The sequence below is a fragment of the Gorilla gorilla genome, chromosome 17 (assembly GCF_029281585.2).
Source record: "Gorilla gorilla gorilla isolate KB3781 chromosome 17, NHGRI_mGorGor1-v2.1_pri, whole genome shotgun sequence".
NCBI classification, from domain to species: Eukaryota; Metazoa; Chordata; class Mammalia; order Primates; family Hominidae; genus Gorilla; species Gorilla gorilla.
Genome location: NC_073241.2, coordinates 63,893,700 through 63,920,541, shown reverse-complemented (window position 1 = coordinate 63,920,541; position 26,842 = coordinate 63,893,700). Strand labels below are relative to the sequence as shown.

The following is a 26,842-nucleotide window of genomic DNA, read 5'->3' as shown; positions in this document are numbered from 1 at the left end:
AACCAATGACAAAAACCACATGATTATCTCAATAGATGCAGAAAAGGCCTTCAATAAAATTCAACACCCCTTCATGCTAAAAACACTCAATAAACTAGGTATTGATGGAACATATCTCAAAATAATAAGAGCTATTTATGACAAATCCACAGCCAAAATCATACTGAATGGGCAAAAGCCGGAAGCATTCCCTTTGAAAACCAGCACAAGACAAGGATGCCCTCTCTCACCACTCCTATTCAACACAGTATTGGAAGTCCTGGCCAGGGCAATCAGGCAAGAGAAAGAAATGAAGGGTATTCAAATAGGAAGACAGGAAGTCAAATTATCTTTGTTTGCAGATGACATGATTGTATATTTAGGAAACCCCATCATCTCAGCCCAAAACCTCATTAAGCTGATAAGCAAATTCAGCAAAGTGTCAGGATACAAAACCAATGTGCAAAATTCACAAGCATTCCTATACACAAGTAATAGACAAACAGAGAGCCAAATCATGAGCAAACTCCCATTCACAATTGCTACAAAGAGAATAAAATACCTAGGAATACAACTTACAAGGGATGTGAAAGACCTCTTTAAGGAGAACTACAAACCACTGCTCAAGGAAAGAAGAGGTGACACAAACAAATGGAAAAGCATTCCATGCTCATGCATAGGAAGAATCAATATCGTGAAAATGGCCATACTGCCCAAAGTAATTTACAGATTCAATGCCATTCCCATCAAGCTACCATTGATTTTCTTCACAGAATTAGAAAAAACTACTTTCAATTTCATATGGAAACAAAAAAGAGCCTGTATAGCCAAGACAATCCTAAGCCAAAAGAACAAAGCTGAAGGTATCACAGTACCTAACTTAAACTATACTACAAGGCTACAGTAACCAAGACAGCATGGTACTGGTACCAACACAGATATATAGACCAATGGAACAGAACAGAGCCCTCAGAAATAACGCCACACATCTACAACCATCTGATCTTTGACAAACCTGACACAAACAAGCAATGGGGAAAACATTCCCTATTTAATAAATGGTGTTGGGAAAACTGGCTAGCCATATGCAGAAAGCTGAAACTGGACCCTTTCCTTACACCTCATACAAAAATTAAGATGGATTAAAGACTTAAATGTAAGACCTAAAATCATAAAAACCCAAGAAGAAAATCTAGGCAAAACCATTTAGGACATAGGCATGGGCAAAGATTTCATGACTAAAACACCAAAAGCAATGGCAACAAAAGCCAAAATTCACAAATGGGATCTAATTAAAGAGCTTCTGCACAGTAAAAGAAACTATCAGCAGAGTGAACAGGCAACCTACAGAATGGGAGAAAATGTTTGCAATCTATCCATCTTACAAAGGGCTAATATCCAGAATCTACAAGGAACTTAAACAAATTTACAAGAAAAAAGCAACCCCATCAAAAAGTGGGCAAGTGATATGAACAGACATTTTTCAAAAGAAGACATTTATGCGGCCAAAAAACATATGAAAAGAAGCTCATCATCACTGGTCATTAGAGAAATGCAAATCAAAACCACAATGAGATACCATCTCATGCCAGTTAGAATGGCGATCATTGAAAAGTCAGGAAACAACCGATGCTGGAGAGGATGTGGAGAAATAGGAATGTTTTTACACTATTGGTGGGAGTATAAATTAGTTCAACCATTGTGGAAGACAGTGTGGCGATTCCTCAAGGATCTAGAACCAGAAATACCATTTGACCTAGCAATCCTATTACTGGGTATATACCCAAAGGATTATAACTCATTCTACTATAAAGACACATGCACACGTATGGTTTTTTTTGTTTTGTTTTGTTTTGTTTTTTAATTATACTTTAAGTTTTAGGGTACATGTGCACACTGTGCAGGTTAGTTACATATGTATACATGTGCCATGCTGGTGTGCTGCACCCACTAACTCGTCATCTAGCATTAGGTATATCTCCCAATGCTATCCCTCCCCCCTCCCCCCACCCCACCACAGTCCCCAGAGTGTGATATTCCCCTTCCTGTGTCCATGTGATCTCATTGTTCAATTCCCACCTATGAGTGAGAATATGCGGTGTTTGGTTTTTTGTTCTTGCGATAGTTTACTGAGAATGATGATTTCCAATTTCATCCATGTCCCTACAAAGGACATGAACTCATCATTTTTTATGGCTGCATAGTATTCCATGGTGTATATGTGCCACATTTTCTTAATCCGGTCTATCATTGTTGGACATTTGGGTTGGTTCCAAGTCTTTGCTATTGTGAATAATGCCGCAATAAACATACGGCACACGTATGTTTATTGCAGCACTATTCACAAAAGCAAAGACTTGGAACCAACCCAAATGCCCATAAATGTTACACTGGATAAAGAAAATGTGACACATAAACACCATGGAATAATATGTAGCCAAAAAAAGAATGAGTTCATGTCCTTTACAGGAATATGGATGAAGCTAGAAACCATCATTCTCAGGAAACTAACACAGGAACAGAAAACCAAAGACCACATGTTCTCACTCATAAGTGGGAGTTGAACAATGAGAACATATGGGCACAGGGTGGGGAACATCACACACCAGGGCTTGTCAGGGGATGGGGGGCAAGGGGATGGATAGCATTAGGAGAAATACCTAATGTAGATGACGGGTTGATGGGTGCAGCAAAGCACCATGGTACCTGTATGCCTGTGTAGCAAACTTGCACGTTCTGCATATGTATCCCAGAACCTAAAGTATATATATACATAAAAATCTCCCATCACAATGTTGTTCATTATTGTAATGACTAATACCTCCACTCTTCCCATCCCTCTCTCCCAACGTGACATTAAGATCTGTTCAGCCTGAGTTATCTTTGATGTCAGGTGTTTCCCTTGACCCTACAGGCAACATCATAAAGTTGGTGAGATCATTTCCCACATATGTGTACCCCAACTTCCAATGCTGAATGTTTGTACCATTGTTTCAGGGGTCTCTTCCTTGCTAATTCATTAGATTTACATATTATGTAGTATATATAATTAATGGGTGCATTTTTCTTCCCAAGGGTATTTTTTTAAATTATAATTTTATAAAATCCTATTTCCAAAAGCTGGAGAAAAATGTTAATGATTAGAATTTTTAGAGCTGTATCAAATAAGGGGAAGACTTGTATTGGCAACATAAGTTATTCATTGTCTTAAACTATATCATAAAGCTCCTCATACCTGTGTCTCCCAGCTTTAGGATGATGAAGGAGTTTTAGAAATTCTGTTCATGATGGCATTTGCACATTGTCTGAAAGGATTCTAAATTAGGCATTGCAGGTTCAACATTGACATTGGTTGAATAGATGAAAATTGTTGGTAGAAGGAACATCATGTCCTTCAGAGTCCAACCACAGTACATTAAAATGGACAGATGAGCAGTTGAGATGACCTCTGAGAAAAGATTGAAAAGGAACATGACTACATAAATAAATGAGAAGGAAATGAAAATAGCAAGGCCCTTCCATTTAAAATAACTAAGTGAAGTACCAAAATGATTAAGTGAAAAGCGACTTTAATACCAAGGAATCTCTTTAGAATGAATGGAATTGTTGAGACAGAGTGAATTGATTAGTTATCAAGAAAGACAGACACTGGGATCCTGATCACATTGCTTTCCAATACATCCAGTATTTATTACAGGAAATTTGAAATGTTCAGATCATAAGGCATCTTCAAGTAGCAAACAACCATTACTAAAAGAGAGAGGTCAGATCTCTCAACTGTAGGTGAAAAGAACCAAAATAAAATAAATCAGAAGCTTTAGATTTAAATGTGAATGCTGGAATGAGACTGATTTAAATTGGAATGAGACTAAGAAGTTCTTATACTGTACATAGTAAAGTTTGTGAAATGTGGATATTTTAAAAATAAAAATAATACTTGGGATATATCTGAAAATTTAAAAATCTTCCCATTAATTTGATATGCAAAATGGGAAACTTGACAATGATTGTGTTAACAGCAACAAATTAATGTTACAATATTGTATAGCTGAGGATATGGTTTAAATATATTAAGTTTAATTTTTTTTCAGTTTTTAAAAAAACAAACCTTGAAGAGAATGACAAGAGAAGACAGAAATAAGAGAAATTATTTTCAAAAGACGCATGTGATAAAGGATTATTAGCCATAATATACAAAGAACTTTTAACACTCAACAATAAGAAAACAACCCAATTAAAAAATGGGCCAAAGATCGGAACAGACACCTCACCAAAGAAGATATAAAGTTAGAAAGTAACCATATGAAAAGATGCTCAACATCATTAGGGAACTGCTCATTAAAATCAGAAGTATACACCTATTAGAATGACCAAATTCTAAAACACTGACATCAAATGCTGGAGACGATATGGAGCAACAGGACACTTATTTGTTGCTGGTGGAAATGCAAAATGATACAATTAACTTGGAAGACAGTTTGGCAGTTTCTTACAAAACTAAACATATTTTTGTCCTATGATTCAGCAATTACACTCCTTGGTATTAGGTTGGTGCAAAGGTAATTAAATCAAAAAGTAATGGCAAAATCGCAATTACTTTTGCACCAACCTAAAATATTTACCTAAATGAGTTGAAAATTTGTGTCCACACAAAAACCTACATATGATGTTTATAGCAGCTTTATTCATAACTTCCAAAACATGGAGCAACAAAAATGTCCTCCAATAGGTTAATAGATAAATTAAATGTGGTACATCCAGGCAGTGGAATATTATTCAACACTAAAACAAAATGAATTATCAAGCCATGAAAAGCCATGAAGGAGACTTAAATGCATATTACTGAGTGAAAGAGGCCAACCTGAAAAGGCTACACACTGTATGATTTCAACTATATGACATTTTGGAAAAGGTAAAGCTATGGAGCCAGTAAAAAGATGAGGGGTGAGGTGCAGGGGACGGATGAATAGGCAGAGCACAGAGGATTGTTAGGACAGTGAAACTATTCTGTATGATACCGCAGTGGTGGATACATGTCATTTATGCATTTGTCAAAGCCCATAGAATGCACAACACCAAGAATGTACCCTAATGTAAACTGTGGACTTCAGGTGATGATGGGTTAACGTAGGTTCATTGATAGTCACAAATATACCATTCTGGTGGAGGATGCCCATAGGGTGTGTGTGTGTGTGTGTGGGGTGTGTGTGTGTGTGTGTGTGTGTGTGTGTGTGTGTGTGTGTTGTGTATAGGGGGATATATAAAAACTGTACTTTCTACTCAATTTTTGGGTGACCTAAATTGCTCTCAAATAAATTTTACTAAATTAATAAATAAATGACACACTGCATGATTCCATTAGATAAAGTTCTAGAATAGGCAAAATTAGTTAATGGTCACATAAGCCATGATGATGGTTTCCTCTGTGGGAGGAATGACTGGAAGGTCACATGAGCAGGACTTCTGGGGGCATTGGTAATCTACTTCTTGATCTGATGGGAAGTATACACTTTGTGAAAATTCATTGAGATATACACTTACTTGTGACCTCTTTGTATGTATATTATATCTCAATGTCTTAGTATAAAGTATTTTAAAAGTAAAAAACACCCTGCCCAACTTTACATTTAAATTTAATTTCCTAGGAATCACTTGTTTTCTTAAGAAGCAAGTAATCCATGTTCATTTTCTTCCAATAATTTTGGAAGAAATTAATGAAGTATTGATAGATTAGTTAGGATTCAATCAAGAAAAAAGAAAACATTCTAAGTATTTAAAATGATGAACTTTAATACAAGGAAATGGTTACAAAGATGAAAGAACTGAGAAGCTAAATTGGGAATGGTGGATCAAATTTGAAGATCAGCAGCCTCAGGAAGCCAAAGGCACTATCACTCATGATTCTCAAGGGACAAAAGGGAAGAGGTAGTGTTAATGAGGTTCAGGGTTCAGGTCACTGGAAGAAGCTGGAGGTAAGATGTAGGAGGAGAGGAGAGGCTCTGGCTGGAAAACACAGCCCATAGGGTCAGTCCCTGTGGAATAAAGAGAGGCAGGGCAGGGCAAGGAATGGCCCTGAAGGTAACAGGCACAGATGGGCACAAGTGGAAAATAAAGGATTCAGAAAATAAGTTTTTCATTTTCATTTTTTTCTTCTAGAGTAACTGTTACACTAGGCAAATTGATTTACTGGTATTTTTGATGGGCACCAAGTTTAGCTTCTGGGAACTGCATTCAACACACATCTTGTAAATAAATAGAATTACCATTTTAGTTCTAAATCCAATCTCTATAAACCACATTTATACACCTGTAAGTTTATGAAAGCATTATTTGCCATCATTTTGAAGTTAATCAAAAGTATTAAGGAAGCATCTCTGCCTTTCAGATTAGATTTAGACAGTGGCCAATGCTCTGTCAGCTGCATTATTTTATTGGAATTGTAAACATAGGTATATGCTGGTGTTCTGAAGATCATCTTTCTTCAAAGTACATAATAAAGCCACACTTTGAAAACTAGACTTAGGAGGAGGTGGAAAGCCACACAATATCCTCAATATGACCACCACTCACTTTCTCCATTCCCCTCTATTCTGCTGAAAAATGGCAATGGCATATATCAGACTAATATTAAACCACCAATTTTAGGCTCTTCTCTTTTCTGACATGGAAGGGTGATGACATATGATGATGTAAAATATATTTATTCATTCATTTCATGGCCAGACAAAACAAAGCTTAATGTGAGTGTGTGTGTGTTGTGTTTAATTGTACATAGCACTTTAAAAATTTAGCACACCTGCCCTTAACCATGCCCTACTTTTAATTCTAAGCAAAATCTCCCAATAAGCACATCTAAAACGTTATCCTGATCTCAAACACAGATTTATTAGTGATTAAACCACTATTATCACCATCAAATTTTCATTCAGTTTATGCCATCAAAAATTTTGTCTCATTCTGGTTTATTACACTGATTTTAAATACATTTTATATTTTACAAATTATATAACCTTTAGAATAGAATGAAGTATTATGGCATTTGCTTAATAGAAACTGGGAAGTGACGGTCAAGATAATCTTTATGTTATATAGCTCACAGTTCAGATGGTTTCAGATAATAATAATAATAACAATAAATAAACAAAAAGACGGTAAGTCTTTCATTGTCTGGAACCTCACTAAAGGTACGAAACTGAAAGGCATTGATAATATTTATTTAGCCATCTTGCTCCACCTCAGCATTGATAATATTTAAACCCATTTTCTTTTCAGGCAAACGAGAGGAGCACTCTAAAGAGAAACAGTTCAATATTCATCTGAAGTTCTTTGTCTTAAACACACTCACCTAAAATTCAATGAAGGGACAGCATGAACTTTTCAAAACCATCTATATTCTTCGAAATGGCAGTTGATTACAGCACTTAAAGACTTCCCAAGCACTTCATCCAAGGATTGGTAAATCCTATTTATCTGCAATGAGAAAGTAGACTTTTATTTAGCTAAGCAATTCACACTTCTGTATTTATTACACAAGCAGGAAGCCAGAATTGGCAGATCCAGAACATACGATATTTTATAAATCCCCTTATCCTCTATTAATAACGTATGCAATTTAGAACCTTGCTTTTCATTTAGTATAAGAAATATTTATAATAATGGACATTTATGGTAGAAGTCTTTTCACAGATGAGGACAGTGAGTCCCAGAGGGATGAAGTGATCATCCAAGATTTAAAAGCTGGTTAATGATAGTTGCCTGGAACACTGGGTTCCTGATATAGCTCTATGGATTTAGTTGACTGAAAAACCAGAAATGGGAAAACATGGAATCTTCTTTGTTTTCCAAGTAGATAGTTTTCAGGATATTTTATTGACATAATTTTTACTGAAGCCAAGTAAAGTACTGCTAAGATCAGAGTCCTCAGACTAACATTTCCTCTGATGGATTGAGCTTGAGCAGTCATTAGTAGATACCCTGTAAGAGTGGACTACAGCAAGGTGGACTACAAAGGCAACCTAATGTTACTTAATAATCCATATAATTATGTTGTGTAGTAATAACATAAATTGTAAATATTTCATAAGATTGGCTGTTAATTTTTCTTAACTAAGCTGAATGATTTTATAAGCTTTTGCCTTCTGAGAACATTTCTAAATGAGAACTGAAAGAGACAAGCTCTAGACTGCCTGCCCCAATGCCCAAGATCCCTGACCCTATGGCTGGGAGTGACCCAGGCACTCCACTCATCATCTCCCCTCAGCCAGTCCTCCCCAGTGTTCTCTTCCTCCTCACCCTTTCTTCCTTGCTTCTCCCTGTGAACACACGGGCTGCGTGTTACTATCCCAGGTGCCAGATGGCTTGAAGCAGCAAAAATTTGAAGCTTAGGAAATCTCATGTTAAGATGAAGGAAAAGTGTGGGGAGGAGGGACACAGTAAAGTAAAAGGGACAAGGCATCTGGTGGCAGTGGGGGTGGAAAGGGAAGGGATGGAAGGAACCCAGCTCTGCACCTTTGCTGGGTGATGGGTGCCTTCTGCTGCTGACTCCCACCCCATGCTTTCCTCTCCCAACCCAGGTTATCTAAAATGAACACAATAATGATTTCAGCTTTCATGACTGGGTTCAGGCTTCCTATGATTTGGGGTACTAAAAAAAATTCTATAACAAAATCTTCCCCTTCCTCTTATCTAAGTTCTCAGACATGTTCATTACGTGAGGTTTATTTATGATATGGTTTTGCTGTGTCCCCGCCTTGACTTGTAGTTCTCATAATCCCCACATATCATGGGAGGGGCCCAATAGGAGATAATTGACTCATGGGGGCTGTTATCCCCATGCTGTTCTTGTGATAGTATAGGGGCTTTTCCCCCTTTGCTCTGCACTTCTCTTTCCTGCTGCCACATGAAGAAGGATGTGTTTGCTTCCACTTTCACCATGATTGTAAGTTTCCTGAGGCCTCACCAGCCATCTGCAACTGAGTCAATTATACTTCTTTCCTTTATAAATTACCCAGTCATGGGCAGTTCTTTATAGTAGTGTGAGAATGACCTAATACAATTTAATAGGATATAAAGAGACTTTCACTACACAATTAACCACTGTTCTGTGACATTCAGACCCAACAGTCTTTCCCTGTGCTATGATTCTAGGCACATACATCTGTTTGACATTCTTTGAATTAAATGTATTATTACAACAGTAGTACTTTCAGATATTTTTTGTTTCTTAAAGTACATGCTTTTTTTAAAAAAAAATTGGAGTTGGAGTAGGTTAGACCTATCTATCTGAGAATAAATTGTATATTAAAAATATTTCTCCTCATGAACACAGCTCTCTAAGCCACAGCACCTGGAAATAAATGAAAATCGCATATAATCTAAAGTATTATATTTTCACCTTAGGCTATATCTATGTATATAATAAAGTGAGATAAACTTATATCCAGCTCTATCTGGCAGTGTAGAATCACTCGAGAAATCACTTGGTATTGTCCTAGGGACCTCTTAGGATTTGGCTGCTGGTTGTTGCTCCTGTACCTGACAATTTTGGGAAGGATCACTTGCATATTTCTTTTTTTTCTGTCCAGGTCCAATGGGTTACTCCAGACTGCAATAGATTTGGAGGGAGCCTAAACAATGCTCAGAGACACTGTTAAAGAACCCCATGGGTGGTCCAGGTTGACATCTTGACCAGGATCTATGATTAATAAAAGTTGCACCTTGGGTGGTCTACGGATCACAAGGCAGCTTTAAATTCTGCTGTTCCTTTTCTACTAAGAAGTGGCCCCATTTCACCCCATATATCACAGATAGTGATTAAAAGAAGTTAGTTATCTAATCTGGAGGCAGATCCATCCCTACCATTCTTGGCTTCTATCCTGCATGGCAACTCCAGAGTATGCAGAGCTGAATACCCTCAATTCTTTCTACTCTTTCTTTCACCTGAGGGTGGCAGCCTCCCAAGCTGCTAGTGAATTAAAGGCATCAATCCTACCATACTCTTCCTGAAGCCTACTGGACACTTGCAAAGCAAAATTGTCACATGAACTTTGGGTGCGAATACAAATTATACCTTTCTCCATTCTCTCCCTCTCTCTTTGAGACAAGGTCTTGCTCTCTCACCCATACTGAGTGCAGTGGCATGATCGTGGCTCACTGCAGCCTCAAGCTCCCCAGGCTCAAGCAATCTTCCCATCTCAACCTCCTGAGTAGCTGGGACTACAGGTGCTCAGCAACACGCTCAGCTAATTTTTGTATGTTTTGTAGAGATGAGATTTTGCTATATTGCCCAGGCTGGTCTCGAACATCGGAGCTCAAACAATCCGCCTGCCTCAGCCTGCCAACATGCTGGGATTACAGGCACGAACCACCGTGCCTGGCCCCTTCTCTCTTTAAGTTCTTATTTAAATTACAGGTCAGCTAACTTAAATTCTAGGTTGGCTAACTTGTGACTAGAAATTAAAATTTAGTGTCATGGTATAAAATAAAAATACTGTATTCTTTACTAAGCTCCCAAAAAAGCTTTCATCCAGGGTCTGGATTGGAGCTAGGAACCAGTGTCTTACCACAGAGTACCATAAAAGAAAGAAGTATTTCATTTATTTTGGGTGCTGCATTTTAGGCATGTAGGTTAGATAGAAGTTGCAGGAGTCACATTTTTGCTTAATAAGAGGATCCCCTCAAATTGGAGGACACAAAAACAGAATGGGCCACCTAAAAAGGTAGTGATCTTCATACCAATGATATCAATTTAAATAGAGGCTCAATAATCATTCGTAGTGGTAGGATTTGGTAAACCATACACGTTTATTACAAGTTGGGATATGTGGTCCTCTCAGCCCACATTCTGTGGGACCTAGACAAATATTAGACTGGAGAAGAGTTAACATTCGTGTTATTATTCCTATTTATGCTCGGACTGATGTTTCTACCATAAATAGCACTCTGCACTCACTCTCTATTGTTTATTTTGATATATTCCCCTGTACTGCCACTACCTGATGTATTATTTATTCATTGTCTCTTCACACCAGAATATAGCTCCACAAAGGCAGGAACTTTTTTCATTGTTGTGCACCTGATGCTTAGAATGGTGGCTGGCACATAGTATGCCTGCAGTAATATTTATTGCACGAACAAACAAATGTATGAATGAACGTATATTTTTGGTTGCCATCAAATTTAAATCTAAGAAGTTTGGATTTTTCTTTTGCACAAATATTTGCAAGTCAGATTAAAGCTTCTAGATGATGATTTTATTTATACATACCTTAGAATAAACAAGGTAGGGTGAAATACAAGATTAACTAGCAAGAATGTAGTAAAAGAAAAATCCTATTACATTTTCTTATTTTAAAATTTGTCTTCTTTTTCTTATAAATATTTGGTTCAATTTCCTTTCTGTTACCCTTGTGAACTTGCACCGTATTAAAAATAATTTCATCATCACAATCTGAAGAATTCATGATTATTTTATTCACCCTAAAAATATAAGGAATCCAAGCAGAAATTTTAGCTACTTTCATTATTATTCAAGAACGGGTAGCCTAAATATTAAAAGAAGGAATAAAAAGGTGCTCTCCAGGACTTCTTTTGAGGGTATGACTTTTGTCCAGTGGTTCTCAATCAGGGTGATTTTGCCCCCAGGGGACATATGACAATGTTTGGAGACATTTTTGGTTGTGCAGGGTGGGTACGTGCAACTGGCATCTAGTAGGTACAGGTCAGGATACTGCTGAACATCTGAAAATTCACAGGACTACTGCCCCCCAAACCCCAGCCAAATAATGAATAGTCCAAAATGTTGATAGTACCCAGGTTGAGGAACCCTGGTAGGTGGTCCGAGTTCCTTTGAGTCCTAATTCTATTATGTAATTTTACCACAGGTCCCATCCAGACCTCTGAAGTTGAACAAGGTAAGTCTAACTTCCCTTCTGAAGCTTCCTCCAACTCTATATACCACGTGAATTCCTTCCTGCCCCTCCCAGCTGTGCTCTTAGACCCTCTCTGTATTCCAGTCCTTAGTGCTGCCACACCACTCTTGGAGGTCTTTCATTGCAGCACCTGTTATCATTTAAAATTACCACGAATTTTCTTATCCCTTTATAAGAATACGTGCAACTCTGGGCAGGGACTTATTGCTTGTTTCTTCATCATCTCTAGTACATAATCTTTAATGATGAATAGCAATCATCACTAAATGCTTGTTTGAATAAATGATTGATGGTGGAACAGTTAGCAAACACAAAGCTCATGTTTTCACATCTGGTTCCTGTACAGAGTGGCAGTATAAACTTATTCAAATAATTTCACCAGATTATTAGTTATCGGCCTAAGAACGTCAAAGTGGCTTAGAAAGTTGTAGTAAAATGGATTTGGAATCATGGCCCTTGGACTAAACCCAGAATCACCCCAGACACAAGCATATTAATTAAGTCAGAGTCAGGGAGAGGATGGCTGGCAAATGGGCCTTTTTGGACACTTAAAAGCTGGAAACAGAATTAGTGCTATTGGATGCTTAGGCATCCTCTCTATTTTAAGGACTTTTTTTTGTTGACACACAGCACAGTATGAGAGGCAGGAAGGTCTTGGATGTCTTTACTTCCTATTAAGGGCATAGCTTATTTCTTCAAGCCCCTAGGATAAAGGGGCTGTGGCTGTGACAGTTTAGTTGTTCACATCCAGTGTGGTACCTTCGCGGAAGGGCAAGATCACACAAGTCAGGCAGGCCTCTCCCATTAGGGATTCTGGGCCCCAAGGAAAGTGCCTTTGAGACTGGCTGCATCAGCTCCTAAGCTGGGTGGCAACCTAATTTCTGTGAAGTTTTTAAATCTTTGGACTAATAATCAGGGAAATTAATCTAATCTCAGAAGGGGTTGTGCATCTATAATTCATTTCCATTAAATCACAGCCCAGTGATTGCAGAAACATGTGTGTACTTCACAATTCTGGGTATCCATATAGGCCACTGCTGTGCCTCACTTTTCAGTTGCCTACTTTAATACTTATCTCTGATAAAATTTAACAAGACAGCAAGAAGATATTTGAGAAGTATAAGATAGTAGCAGAGAATTCGGTTTTATTCTTGATATTTCATCAATAGAAGTGGATAAAAAGTTGTACCTTATCACTTAGGTTAAAGTAAGATAAAGCAGAGAGAACAATATTTGGACAAAATAGCTGTCAACAGGAAAAAAATATACACCTTCAGCAATGAATGTAGAATTTTTCACGCCACAAAGCCGAAATCCTGCTGACATTCAGGAACACTTAAGAAATAATATGATGGCCTGCCTGTCAATATCAGTTCAGTTGGGTGTCCAGTCAACTGTTTTAAAGGTGCTGAGAAAAATGAAGGTGGTTTAAAAAGGATTTATCAGCTGTTTCTTGCACAGCATTTTTTTTTTTATTTCTGAAGGACTGGCTCTGCGTATCTTTCTGTTGCATTTTATTGTAAGGTTAAGACAGTTGCTTATCGAGATGATACTTGCATTTTTAAAAGGTAAGTGGCTCATGCCTGTAATCCCAGCACTTTCGGAGGCCAAGGCAAGCAGATCCCTTGAGCCCAGGAGTTCGGGACCAGCCTGGGCAACATGACAAAACCCCAGTGATTAAGTTTACCTAAGTATCTCAGAAATTGTATAGAGAAATAATAATAATACTAATAATACAAAAATTAGTTGGGCGTGGTGCTGTGTACCTGTGGTCCCTGCTGCTTGGGAGGCTGAGGTGAGAGATCACCTGAGCCCAGCAGGCGGAGGTTACAGTGAGCCAAGATTGTGCCACTGCATTCCAGCCTGAGTGACAGAGTGAGATCCCGTCTCAAAAAACAAACAAATAAAATGTAAAAATAATTGGCTTACATGCTAATACTTATTAAAAATCAAGTTTTATTAAAAATAGATCAAGAGACAAGAAGAAACATGGAGTTTTTAAAGTGTGGGTATGTGTGTGTGTGTGTTTTGATCAGAGTAACTTTCCTTTTAGGAAATGTGGAAAATATAATAAATTGTGAAGAAAATTAGTATCACCCACATTCCACCCCACAGGAAATCCCTATGAAGATTTTATACATTTACTTCCAGTTATACATACACACAGACATATGTTTGTGCATATATACACATACGATATAATTTTTAAGGAAGTAGTTGAAGAACTGTAAACTATATATAATTTTGTTTTAATATTTGAAACTTTTTTGTCCTATTATTAGCAATCTATACATATTCGGCATGAATACTTCCTCTGTTTATGGCTATGAAATTATTTTTATTCAACTTGCTCACTAAGGGATATGATACATATGAAGATATGAGACATCAGTAGTGGCTGAATGCTCCTTTATTTTATTCACGTACTTTATACACACATTCACACAGAACACATGTCAGCTGCATTTCACAGTAAAGCAGTAAGTCACTATTTTATTTTTATATTAAGGTTTATTTTGTTATAGAAATCGCTACTGTACAAAACTCAGGTATCCCAAAATATCAGAAAAATAGGAGTCACTTTCTTAGAATACACTTTTAAAAGGAGTGATTATCACATTTTGTATCTTTTTAAAAAATACAATTGAGAAACCAATGAGTCTCACTGTGTATTTACCTACACAAATAATCACTAAACCTAAGTATCTCAGGTTTTCTTAGATGAAAATCTCCTTTTATGAATATAAGTAGGGCAATATGAAACTAAAACTAAGTATAGATAAATGCCACCCCCCCACAGTGACGAATCTCATTAAAGCTTTACGTTCTCCATATTGAAATTAATTCCAAGTAAGGCAGAAAGATTCACGTATTTTTGCTGATCAGGACAAGAAAACAATGTTTACCCAAGTGCAGTCTTTTGTCTCCTGCATCTCATTACACCCACCAAATTGGCCAAAAAAAGAATTAAATTGAATTTTGCAGGTTAAGTAAAAATGTGTCAAAGGTTAGTCTAAGTGGCTTTTAAAAAGCCATATTTGTAGTTACCTACAAGCAGGTATACCATAGAGTATACTGAAATGTCTCTGATACTGTGATCATGATTTTGCTCATAATTTCCATGCATTCATTTGTTAGAGAAGCCCAATGCACACTTCTAAGAGACTGATACAGTGTGATCTGGTATAACTGTGTCTGTTGATACTATGATGTAAAGTTCAATTAGAAAAGAAGGAAGGAATGAAGAAATAAAGGAAGAAAGGATAAAACCTTATAAAACTAGATATAGAACAAAAAGGCAAAATAAAAAAAGATTTTGTAGGAACTCTATCAGTTACATTAGTAACATGAAAAGCAGGGTCAATGGAAAGGAGAGAAAACGACTGCATGCAGAGTACCGTACTTCTGACAAATATTCTGAATTAAATTTGTACTGAGCACATGCAATTCCACATTTTTAAACATCATTCTTGAAGATGGCCAAATAGGAACAGCTCCAGTCTATAGCTCCCAGCGTGAGCGATGCAGAAGACAGGTGATGTCTGCATTTCCAACCGAGGTACCGGGTTCATCTCACTGGGGCTTGTCATGAGCCGAAGCAGGGCGAGGCATTGCCTCACCCGGGAAGCACAAGGGGTCAGTGAATTCCCTTTCCTAGCCAAGCAAATCTGTGACAGACAGCACCTGGAAAATTGGGTCACTCCCACTCTAATACTGCACTTTTCCAATGGTCTCAGCAAACGGCACACCAGGAGATTATATCCTGCGCATGGCTCGGAGGGTCTCACGCCCCACCCACAGAGCCTCGCTCATTGCTAGCACAGCAGTCTGAGATCCAACTGTAAGGCGGCAGCAAGACTCGGGGAGGGGCGCCCGCCATTGCTGAGGCTTGAGTAGGTAAACAAAGCGGCGGCTGGGAAGCTCGAACTGGGTGGAGCCCACCACAGCTCAAGGAGGCCTGCCTGCCTCTGTAGACTCCACCTCTGAGGGCAGGGCATAGCCGAACAAAAGGCAGCAGAAACCTCTGCAGACTTAAATGTCCCTGTCTGACAGCTTTGAAGAGACTAGTGGTTCTCCCAGTACAGAGTTTGAGATCTGAGAACGGTCAGACTGCCTCCTCAAGTGGGTCCCTGACCCCCGAGTAGCCTATCTGGGAGGCACCCCCCAGTAGGGGCAGACTGACTCCTCACATGGCTGGGTACCCCTCTGAGACAAAACCTCCAGAGGAACCATCAGACAGCAACATTTGCTATTCAGCAATATTCGCTGTTCTGCAGCCTCCACTGCTGATACCCAGGCCAACAGGGTCTGGAGTGGACCTCCAGCAAACTCCAACAGACTTGCAGCTGAGGGTCCTGACTGTTAACAGGATAACTAACAAACAGAAAGGACATCCACACCAAAACCCCATCTGTATGTCACCATCATCAAAGACCAAAGGTAGATAAAACCACAAAGATGGGGAAAAAACAGAACAGAAAAACAGAAAATTCTAAAAATCAGAGAACCTCTCCTCCTCCAAAGGAACTCAGCTCCAAAGGAACGCAGCTCCTCACCAGCAATGGAACAAAGCTGGACGGAGAATGACTTTGACAAGTTGAGAGAAGAAGGCTTCAGACGATCAAACTTCTCCGAGCTAAAGGAGGAAGTTCAAACCCATCGTAAAGAAGTTAAAAACCTTGAAAAAAAATTAGACGAATGGCTAACTAGAATAACCAATGCAGAGAAGTCCTTAAAGGACCTGATGGAGCTGAAAACCATGGCACGAGAACTACGTGACGAATGCACAAGCTTCAGTAGCCGATTCCATCAACTGGAAGAAAGGGTATCAGTGATGGAAGACCAAATGAATGAAATGAAGCAAGAAGTTTAGAGAAAAAAGAATAAAATGAAACAAACAAAGCCTCCAAGAAATATGGTACTATGTGAAAAGACCAAATCTACATCTGATTGGTGTACCTGAAAGTGACAGGGAGAATGGAATCAAGTTGGAAAACACTCTTCAGGATATTATCCAGGAGAACTTCCCCAACCTAGCAAGGCAAGCCAACATTCAAATTCAGGAAATACAGAGAATGCCACAAAGATACTCCTCGAGAAGAGCAACTCCAAGATACATAATTGTCAGATTCACCAAAGTTGAAATGAAGGAAAAAATATTAAGGGCAACCAGAGAGAAAGGTCAGGTTACCCACAAAGGGAAGCCCATCAGACTAACAGCGGATCTCTCAGCAGAAACTCTACAAGCCAGAAGAGAGTGGGGGTCAATATTCAACATTCTTAAAGGAAAAAATTTTCAACCCAGAATTTCATATCCAGCCAAACTAAGATTCATAACTGAAGGGGAAATAAAATCCTTTACAGACAAGCTAATGCTGAGAGATTTTGTCACCACCAGGCCTGCCCTACAAGAGCTCCTGAAGGAAGCACTAAACATGGAAAGGGACAACTGTTACCAGCCATTGCAAAAACATGACAAATTGTAAAGAACATTGATGCTAGGAAGAAACAGCATCAACTAACGAACAAAATAACCAGCTAACATCATAATGACAGGATCAAATTCACACATAACAATATTAACCTTAAATGTAAATGGGCTAAATTCTCCAATTAAAAGACACAGACTGGAAAATTGGATAAAGAGTCAAGACTCACCAGTGTACTGTATTCAGGAAATCCATCTCACGTGCAGAGACACACATAGGCTCAAAATAAAGGGATGGAGGAAGATCTACCAAGCAAATGGAAAACAAAAAAAGGCAGGGGTTGCAATCCTAGTCTCTGATAAAACAGACGTTAAACCAACAAAGATCAAAAGAGACAAAGAAGGCCATTACATAATGGTAAAGGGATCAATTCAACAAGAAGAGCTAACTATCCTAAATATATATGCACCCAATACAGGAGCACCCAGATTCATAAAGCAAGTCCTTAGAGACCTACAAAGAGACTTAGACTCCCACACAATAATAATGGGAGACTTTAACACCCCACTGTCAACATTACACAGATCAATGAGACAGAAAGTTAACAAGGATATCCAGGAATCGAATTCAGCTCTGCACCGAGGGGACCTAATAGACATCTACAGAACTCTCCACCCCAAATCAACAGAATATACCTTCTTCTCAGCACCCCACCACACCTATTCCAAAATTGACCACATAGTTGGAAGTAAAGCTCTCCTCAGCAAATGTAAAAGAACAGAAATTATAACAAACTGTCTCTCACACCACAGTGCAACCAAACTAGAACTCAGGATTAAGAAACTCACTCAAAACCGCTCAACTACATGGAAACTGAACAACCTGCTCCTGAATGACTACTGGGTACATAAAGAAATGAAGGCAGAAATAAAGATGTTCTTTGAAACCAACGAGAACAAAGACAAAACATACCAGAATCTCTGGGACACATATAAAGCAGTGTGTAGAGGAAAATTTATAGCACTAAATGCCCACAAGAGAAAGCAGGAAAGATCTAAAATTGACACCCTAACATCACAATTAAATGAACTAGAGAAGCAAGGGCAAACACATTCAAAAGCTAGCAGAAGGCAAGAAATAACTAAGATCAGAGCAGAACTGAAGGAGACAGAGACACAAAAAACCCTTCAAAAAATCAACAAATCCAGGATCTGGTTTTTTGAAAAGATCAACAAAATTGATAGACCGCTAGCAAGACTAATAAAGAAGAAAAGAGAGAAGAATCAAATAGACGCAATAAAAAATGATGAAGGGGTTATCACCACCGATCCCACAGAAATACAAACTACCATCAGAGAATACTATAAACATCTCTATGCAAATAAACTAGAAAATCTAGAAGAAATGGATAAATTCCTCGACACATACACCCTCCTAAGACTAAACCAGGAAGAGTTGAATCTCTGAATAGACCAGTAACAGGCTCTCAAATTGAGGCAATAATTAATAGCTTACCAACCAAAAAAAGTCCAGGACCGGATGGATTCACAGCTGAATTCTACCAGAGGTACAAGGAGGAGCTGGTACCATTCCTTCTGAAACTATTCCAATCAATAGAAAAAGAGGGAATTCTCCCTAACTCATTTTATGAGGCCAGCATCATCCTGATACCAAAGCCTGGCAGAGACACAACAAAAAAAGAGAATTTTAGACCAATATCCCTGATGAACATCGATGCAAAAATCCTCAATAAAATACTGGCAAAACGAATCCAGCAGCACATCAAAAAGCTTATCCACCATGATCAAGTTGGCTTCATCCCTGGGATGCAAGGCTGGTTCAACATATGCAAATCAATAAACGTAATCCAGCACATAAACAGAACCAATGACAAAAACCACATGATTATCTCAATAGATGCAGAAAAGGCCTTTGACAAAATTCAACAGCCCTTCATGCTAAAAACTTTCAATAAATTAGGTATTGATGGGACATATCTAAAAATAATAAGAGCTATTTATGACAAACCCACAGCCAATATCATAATGAATGGGCAAAAACTGGAAGCATTCCCTTTGAAAACTGGCACAAGACAGGGATGCCCTCTCTCACCACTCCTTTTCAACATAGTGTTGGAAGTTCTGGCCAGGGCAATCAGGCAGGAGAAGGAAATAAAGGGTATTCAATTAGGAAAAGAGGAAGTCAAATTGTCCCTGTTTGCAGATGACATGATTGTATATCTAGAAAACCCCATTGTCTCAGCCCAAAATCTCCTTAAGCTGATAAGCAACTTCAGCAAAGTCTCAGGATACAAAATCATTGTGCAAAAATCACAAGCATTCTTATACATCAATAACAGACAAACAGAGAGCCAAATCATGAGTGAACTCCCATTCACAATTGCTTCAAAGAGAATAAAATACCTAGGAATCCAACTTACAAGGGAAGTGAAGGACCTCTTCAAGAAGAACTACAAACCACTGCTCAATGAAATAAAAGAGGACACAAACAAATGGAAGAACATTCCATGCTCATGGATAGGAAGAATCAATATCGTGAAAATGGCCACACTGCCCAAGGTAATTTATAGATTCAATGCCATCCCCATCAAGCTACCAATGACTTTCTTCACACAATTGGAAAAAACTACTTTAAAGTTCATATGGAACCAAAAAAGAGCCCGCATTGCCAAGTCAATCCTAAGCCAAAAGAACAAAGCTGGAGGCATCACACTACCTGACTTCAAACTATACTACAAGGCTACAGTAACCAAAACAGCATGATACTGGTACCAAAACAGAGATATAGACCGATGCAACAGAACAGAGGCCTCAGAAATAATACCACACATCTACAACCATCTGATCTTTGACAAACCTGACAAAAACAAGAAATGGGGAAAGGATTCCCTATTTAACAAATGGTGCTGGGAAAACTGGCTAGCCATAGGTAGAAAGCTGAAACTGGATCCCTTCCTTATACCTTGTACAAAAATTAATTCAAGATGGATTAAAGACTTAAATGTTAGACCTAAAACCATAAAAACCCTAGAAGAAAACTTGCCAATACCATTCAGGACATAGGCATGGGCAAGGACTTCATGTCTAAAACACCAAAAGCAATGGCAACAAAAGCCAAAATTGACAAATGGGATCTAATTAAACTCAAGAGCTTCTGCACAGCAAAAGAAACTAGTCAGAGTGAACAGGCAACCTACAGAATGGGAGAAAATTTTTGCAATCTACTCATCTGACAAAGGGCTAATATCCAGAATCTATAAAGAACTCAAATTTACAAGAAAAAAACAAACAACCCCATCAAAAAGTGGGTGAAGGATATGAAAGGACACTTCTCAAAAGAAGACATTTATGCAGCCAACAGACACATGAAAAAATGCTCATCATCACTGGCCATCAGAGAAATGCAAATCAAAACCACAATGAGATATCATCTCACACCAGTTAGAATAGCGATCATTAAACGTCAGGAAACAACAGATGCTGGAGAGGACGTGGAGAAATAGGAACGTTTTTACACTGTTGGTGGGACTGTAAACTAGTTTAACCATTGTGGAAGACAGTGTGGCGATTCCTCAGGGATCTAGAGCTAGAAATACCATTTGACCCAGCCATCCCATTACTGGGTATATACCCAAAGGAATATAAATCATGCTGCTATAAAGACACATGCACATGTATGTTTATTGCAGCACTACTCACAATAGCAAAGACTTGGAACCAACCCAAATGTCCATCAATGATAGACTAGATTAAGAAAATATGGCACATATACACCATGGAATACTATGCAGCCATAAAAATGATGAGTTCATGTCCTTTGTAGGGACATGGGTGAAGCTGGAAACCATCATTCTCAGCAAACTATAGGAAGGACAAAAAACCAAACACTGCATGTTCTCATTCGTAGTTGGGAATTGAACAATGAGAACACATGGACACAGGAAGGGGAACATCACACACTGGGGCCTGTTGTGGGGTGGAGGGAGTGGGGAGGGATAGCATTAGGAGATATACCTAATGTTAAATGAAGAGTTAATGGGTGCAGCACACCAACATGGCACATGTATACATATGTAACAAACCTGCACATTGTGCACATGTACCCTAGAACTTAAAGTGTAATAAAATATATATATAAATAATTCTTCTCTAATATGCATTAAACCCCAATCATAAAGCTTGCTTTCATAAAATATTTGTATACAAATGTAGCAGTTATTTGGACACAATTTCATTGACAAATTCTTAGGCATGAAAATCAGATTCTTAATATTTTGTTGTTGTTGTTTGTAATGTTTATCTTGTTTCCCTAAGGAAAAAAATATTTGTGTGCAAAATATGGGTGGTTGCTTTCTTAGACAAAGAGATACTTTTACTGGAAATCATAAAAAGACAGAAGCATCTAATTCTGGGAAAGAATGCTCAGGTCTTGCCCTTTAGTGGTGCATTTCTACCTTAACTGGTGGCCTTGCATATGACATATGCCTTAGGAGCCACCTGAGGGTTACCGAGAGCTTGACTTAGCATTTTCATCTGACTCTGGGGAGATGAGTACCTTTAAAAAAAAAAGAAGAAGAAGAAGAAGATAGAAGATAGAAGATAGAAGATAGAAGATAAATCATTTAATTTGGTTTCAATAAATTGCCATGCTACTTTGGGGTTAAAAAAAGAGATCCCATATCCTACATCAGAGGTTTTTAAACTTTTTGTTCTGAAGACCCCCAAGAGCTTTTGTTTATGTTTATTATACCTATCAATATTTACCCTATTAGAAATGAAAACTTATAAACTTTAAAAATATTTATTTATAAATTCACTGGAGATAAAACCCAAAGCTACTTGGCAAGCTAATGGAAAGCTAAAGCTATTGATAGGTGTACTTGCCCTTGTGTCTCTGTGATAGAGCAAGTTTGTACCCCAGACACTTTCCACCTGTCTGTTTAGGCCCCTTCCTCAAACCCTATTCTCACTCCATAACCACACCACCAGTTTGGAAGGCTGGTGTAGCAGAAACAAGACATATGGACATTGTATAACCCAGCATTCAGGTGGTGGAGTTCCTTTTATTCCACTTGCATGCTATTCTAAGTGCATTAACCTACCCCATCTTTCCTCCCTTGATTCTCATTATATGTTTAAAATTGACTTAATAAACCACGTGATTGGAGCATCTTAAAAGAACTAGTCTATAAATTCATTTATGTGACAATGATAAACCCATTACATGTGACATAAATAAAATAATATATTTTTAATAAAATAGAAATATTTTCCAAAACAAAATTTTGGTGATAAGCATGGTTTTACATTTTTTGGAAATCCCCTAATATCTAGCTTAATGGAAGATAGCCAGATTTACCTATCTGCTTCTGCATTTAATCTATTGGAATATGTTTTGGTTGACAAATATGAAGAAACTCCAGGCTCACATAGACTTGTAGTTTGAAATAGTAGAGTCTTTTGATAGCCTTTCAGATTATTATGGACAGTTTTCTTTGATACAACAGTGAAATTCAACAAGTGATTTTTCCTTAAAAATGGAATGTGGAATCTGAAACATATCAATGAACTTCATATAATCTATTACAGTAAACTCAATTATTTGTCTCATACTTGGTATAGTTTTAAAAAAAATCTATATATGATTTTATGACAAAAGGGTCTAGCTCACTTAGTAAAGCAGATCTTCCAAATGTTTACATATTATTTTTGATAACAAAAAATTACTTTTGTTAATATCACCACAAGTCTCATCAAGAAAGGTATTGGGAAACTGTCAAGTTTATAGTGGCAGATGTAGGCTTTTCAGAATTCTAATTTCTACTTGAAAGTTTGAATTTTATCATTGTCAGAAATTCCTGTCAGTTGTTTTTTCTGAAGTGACAAGCTTACTTCATTCAATTTCAAAAAAAATTTGCCAAATACCCCTGCTGAAATAATCATAGTTTGTCTGCCCATTGTTCTTTCAAATAAAAATGTTCTATGAAAGAAATGACTAGTACCACTTGTACCTTGAACAATAATACTTGGAGACAACTACTGCACCTCAACATATTTCAGAAGTGCTTTATGTGTACTTCCCATTTCCTTGCACTATTAAAAGGATGTGGCCAGGCACGGTGGCTCATGCCTGTAATCCCAACACTTTGGGAGGTCAAGGCAGGAGGATCGCTTGAGCCTGGGAGTTCAAGACCAGTCTGGGCATAGCAAGACATATCAAGACCTTGTCTCTACAAAAAAAGAAAAAATTAGCCAGGCGTGGTGGCATGCACCTGTATGTAGTCCCAGCAACTTAGGAGAATGAGGTAGGAGGATCACTTGAGCCCAGAGGGTCAAGGCTGCAGTGAGCCACGATCATGCCAATGAACTTCAGCTTGGATGACAGAGTAAGACCCTGTCTCAAAAAAAAAAAAAGTAAAAATAAATATATAAAATAACGTCATTTACACTCCCAAGACTTAATAACATGCTTTTGCTGTTGCTTGCTTTGTTTTTCACTGGAAGTACATGGGAGTGAAGAAATATAACTACCAGTAGAGCTTGGTGCCACTGCCTTCAACCTCTAGTAATAGATTCCAGCAGTTTTACTTACCATTACTTTTGCACATCTGTGTGACTGTCCCATAGTGAAAAAGGCAAATAATATGTTAGAATTGTTATTAAAATAGTTTTAACCTCAAGAATACTATGAAAGTGTCTTCATTTTGAGAACCGTTGTCCTAAAAGGAAGGGCATATATTAAGGTTGTTGAGACAAATCTGTGAGGTTGAATAACACAGTTGTTCCTCAGGGTTAAAGGAAATCACTTAGCACAGTGCCTGACACAACTGTCAACTCAACAGATGTTAGCTATGATTACTAATATTTATATTATCATTTCTTTTTCAGATCAAGAAGCAATGATATGAGTAAATCAGAATATCAGCTGTGTGTTGGAATTTATCCTACCTAAATCCAAATTTTAGTTCTGCAATTCTTCTGTGAGTACAAGTTACATGCAGATATGTTTTTCCTGCTATTTTAAGTGAGACTGAGATTTTTGTCCCTCACATGTCAATTTTGTAAATCCTTGGGTAATCAGTCATGAGAGACATTTCTCAGTCATTGGTTAGTGGGGACAACTGAGAGATGGTATTTGACTGGGTCCCAGGATCGCCCAGTCCCTTATCTTCTTCCTGCCATATCATGTTTGGGAAGCAGGTATTTCCAAAGGGTTATGCAAAGCTCATAGGGACATCTAGCTGATGTAAATGATGGAAATAGGTTAAGCGTAAGTCAAGGAGACCAGTCACATTGTGCCTGCATATTTTACTCTTATGAATATTTTTTACTGCCTCCAAGAAATATGTTCTCTCTCATTTTCCTTGAAATTACAAGAGGCTTGCTTGCTATGTTATTCTTTTTACCATCTTTGACCTGAGTACAAAAAAAAAAAACAAAAAAAACCGGTTCTTAACAACAAAATGATGCAAGCTTGATAATAAGTAACAGCTTACATTTAATCTCGGTGTTAGAAAAATAGAGAGTGATAGTGATGGAGTTGAAATGAAGAGTGTGTGCCTTGTTTATAGAGAGAAGCTCCCTCTGACTGTCACACAGAGGCGCAGACATACAGTGTGGCCACATCTTTCTATTTTCAAGTTCAGGGTGGAAATCCAGATATTTATGTGAAATTTTCCAATTTATAAATGTTGCCCCAAACTGGGTAGGCCACATAAAACATGTTGGCAGGGTTTGCAAGCTGCCACATTTTTGATTTCTCCAAATATATAACTTAATTTCCCTCCATGATCTCACTGACCATTATCCTCTGCACTTAACTCTGTCACCTCTCCTATCTTGGGGCAAAGAGGGTGGGAACAGTGGATGGAGAGGCGCCTTTATCTCCCTCTAGTGGTGAAAATATGCCAAAACAACTAGCTGAATGTTCATTCATCCTGTTTATTGAAAACTCATCTATGCGAAACTCATCCTTTGTCTGATTAAAATTAGCAAAACAGACTCTGGCTATTATGTGTGAGATGTGAACTGAAAGGAAATTTTACTACCAGTGCAGATTAGACTCTGGGGTAAAAGATGCCAGAAAGAGGGAGCAGGGATATCAGCCCAAGTAGGAATTTAGAAGATTCAAGAGTTTCAGACCTCGTCACCAGGAAAAGAGAAGAATCTAAAAACTTGTACTCTAACAGAAGGCAGGGCCATCAATACATACTGCAGCTGGAAGGCATACACTAAGTTTTATGGGCAAAGTTGAGTATAGTGTGAATGATCAACGTATCCACTAGCTAGAGCAGCGTCTAGTAAGTACTGCTAATTTGATCCCTGTTTTAAGTATTTAATAGTACCTTAGCTCTTATTAATTAATGGAGAGCATCTCATATTCTTTGTTTAGAAGCTCCACTTGGGGAAAATGTTTTCAGGGTGGAGAATGGAATACATTTTGCAAATAAACAGAATTTCAAATAGGTTAGTAATACAGAGCTAATAAATGATACTGAGAAAGATAAAAAATAGATATCATAATAGTTGTTGACAAAAGAGTCAAACTCTGAAAAATATTTGAAAAGATAAATTTTGAGCCAAATATGAGTGGGCAATGGTCAGTGACACAGCCCTGTCTCCTGAGAACATGTGCCCAAAGTAGTCAGGCTTCAGCTTAGTTTTATACATTTTAGGGAGACAAAAGACATCAATTAATACATGTAAGATGTACATTGGTTGGGTCAGGAAAGGTGGCACAACTCAAAGCGGGGGTGGGGAGCTTCAAGGTCATAGGTAGATTCAAACAATTTCTAATTGGCAATTGGTTGGAAGACTTAAGTTATTGTCTAAAGACCTGGAATCAACAGAAGGGAATGTCTGGGCTAAGATAAGGGGTTTTGGAGACCAAGGTTCTTATTATGCAGATGAAGTCTCCAAGTAACAGGCTTCAGAGAGATTAGATTGTAAATGTTTCTTATTAGACTTATAAAGGTGCCAGACTCTTAGTTGATTCTCTCCTGGATCAGGAAAAAGACCTGGAAAGGGAAGGGGATTCTCTACAGAATGCAGATTTTCCCCACAAGCAATAGCTTTGCAGGGCTATTTCAAAATATGTCAAAGAAATATATTTTAGAGTAAAATACTTTGATATCTTTCAGGGCCTGCTGTCTGTCAGGTGATGCTATACTAGATCAGGCTGGAATTTGGTGACCTATTGCTACGAAAAGTCTTAAGATCTCTGTTTTAATGTTAATGCTGGTCAGATTGTGCCTGAATTCCAAAGGGAGGAGAGTATAACGAGGCATGTCTGACCCCCCACTTCCTCTCACGGCCTGAACTAGTTTTCCAGGTTAACTTTGGAATGCTCTTGGCTGAGAGGAGGGGTCCATTCAGATGGTTGGGGGGCTTAGAATTTTGTTTTTAGTTTACACAGCTTTGCTTCATTTGGATGCCCATGCTGTCTTAGAACACTGTCCCCAAGTATTATATGCCTGTAGCTCAA

The 26,842-nt window shown here is 38.1% G+C and overlaps 1 protein-coding gene across 4 annotated transcripts in view; it reads right to left on the bottom strand.

Annotated features, from left to right (window-relative positions):
• The window catches only part of DTNA (dystrobrevin alpha), a 394,389-nt gene that overhangs the window by 203,353 nt on the left and 164,194 nt on the right, over positions 1–26,842 (bottom strand). For all 4 annotated transcript variants that reach the window (XM_055368709.2, XM_055368711.2, XM_055368712.2 and 1 more), the window contains one exon: positions 7,325–7,449. The gene's annotated coding sequence lies outside the window, so the exon portion shown is untranslated. The remainder of the gene's footprint in view (positions 1–7,324; positions 7,450–26,842) is intronic.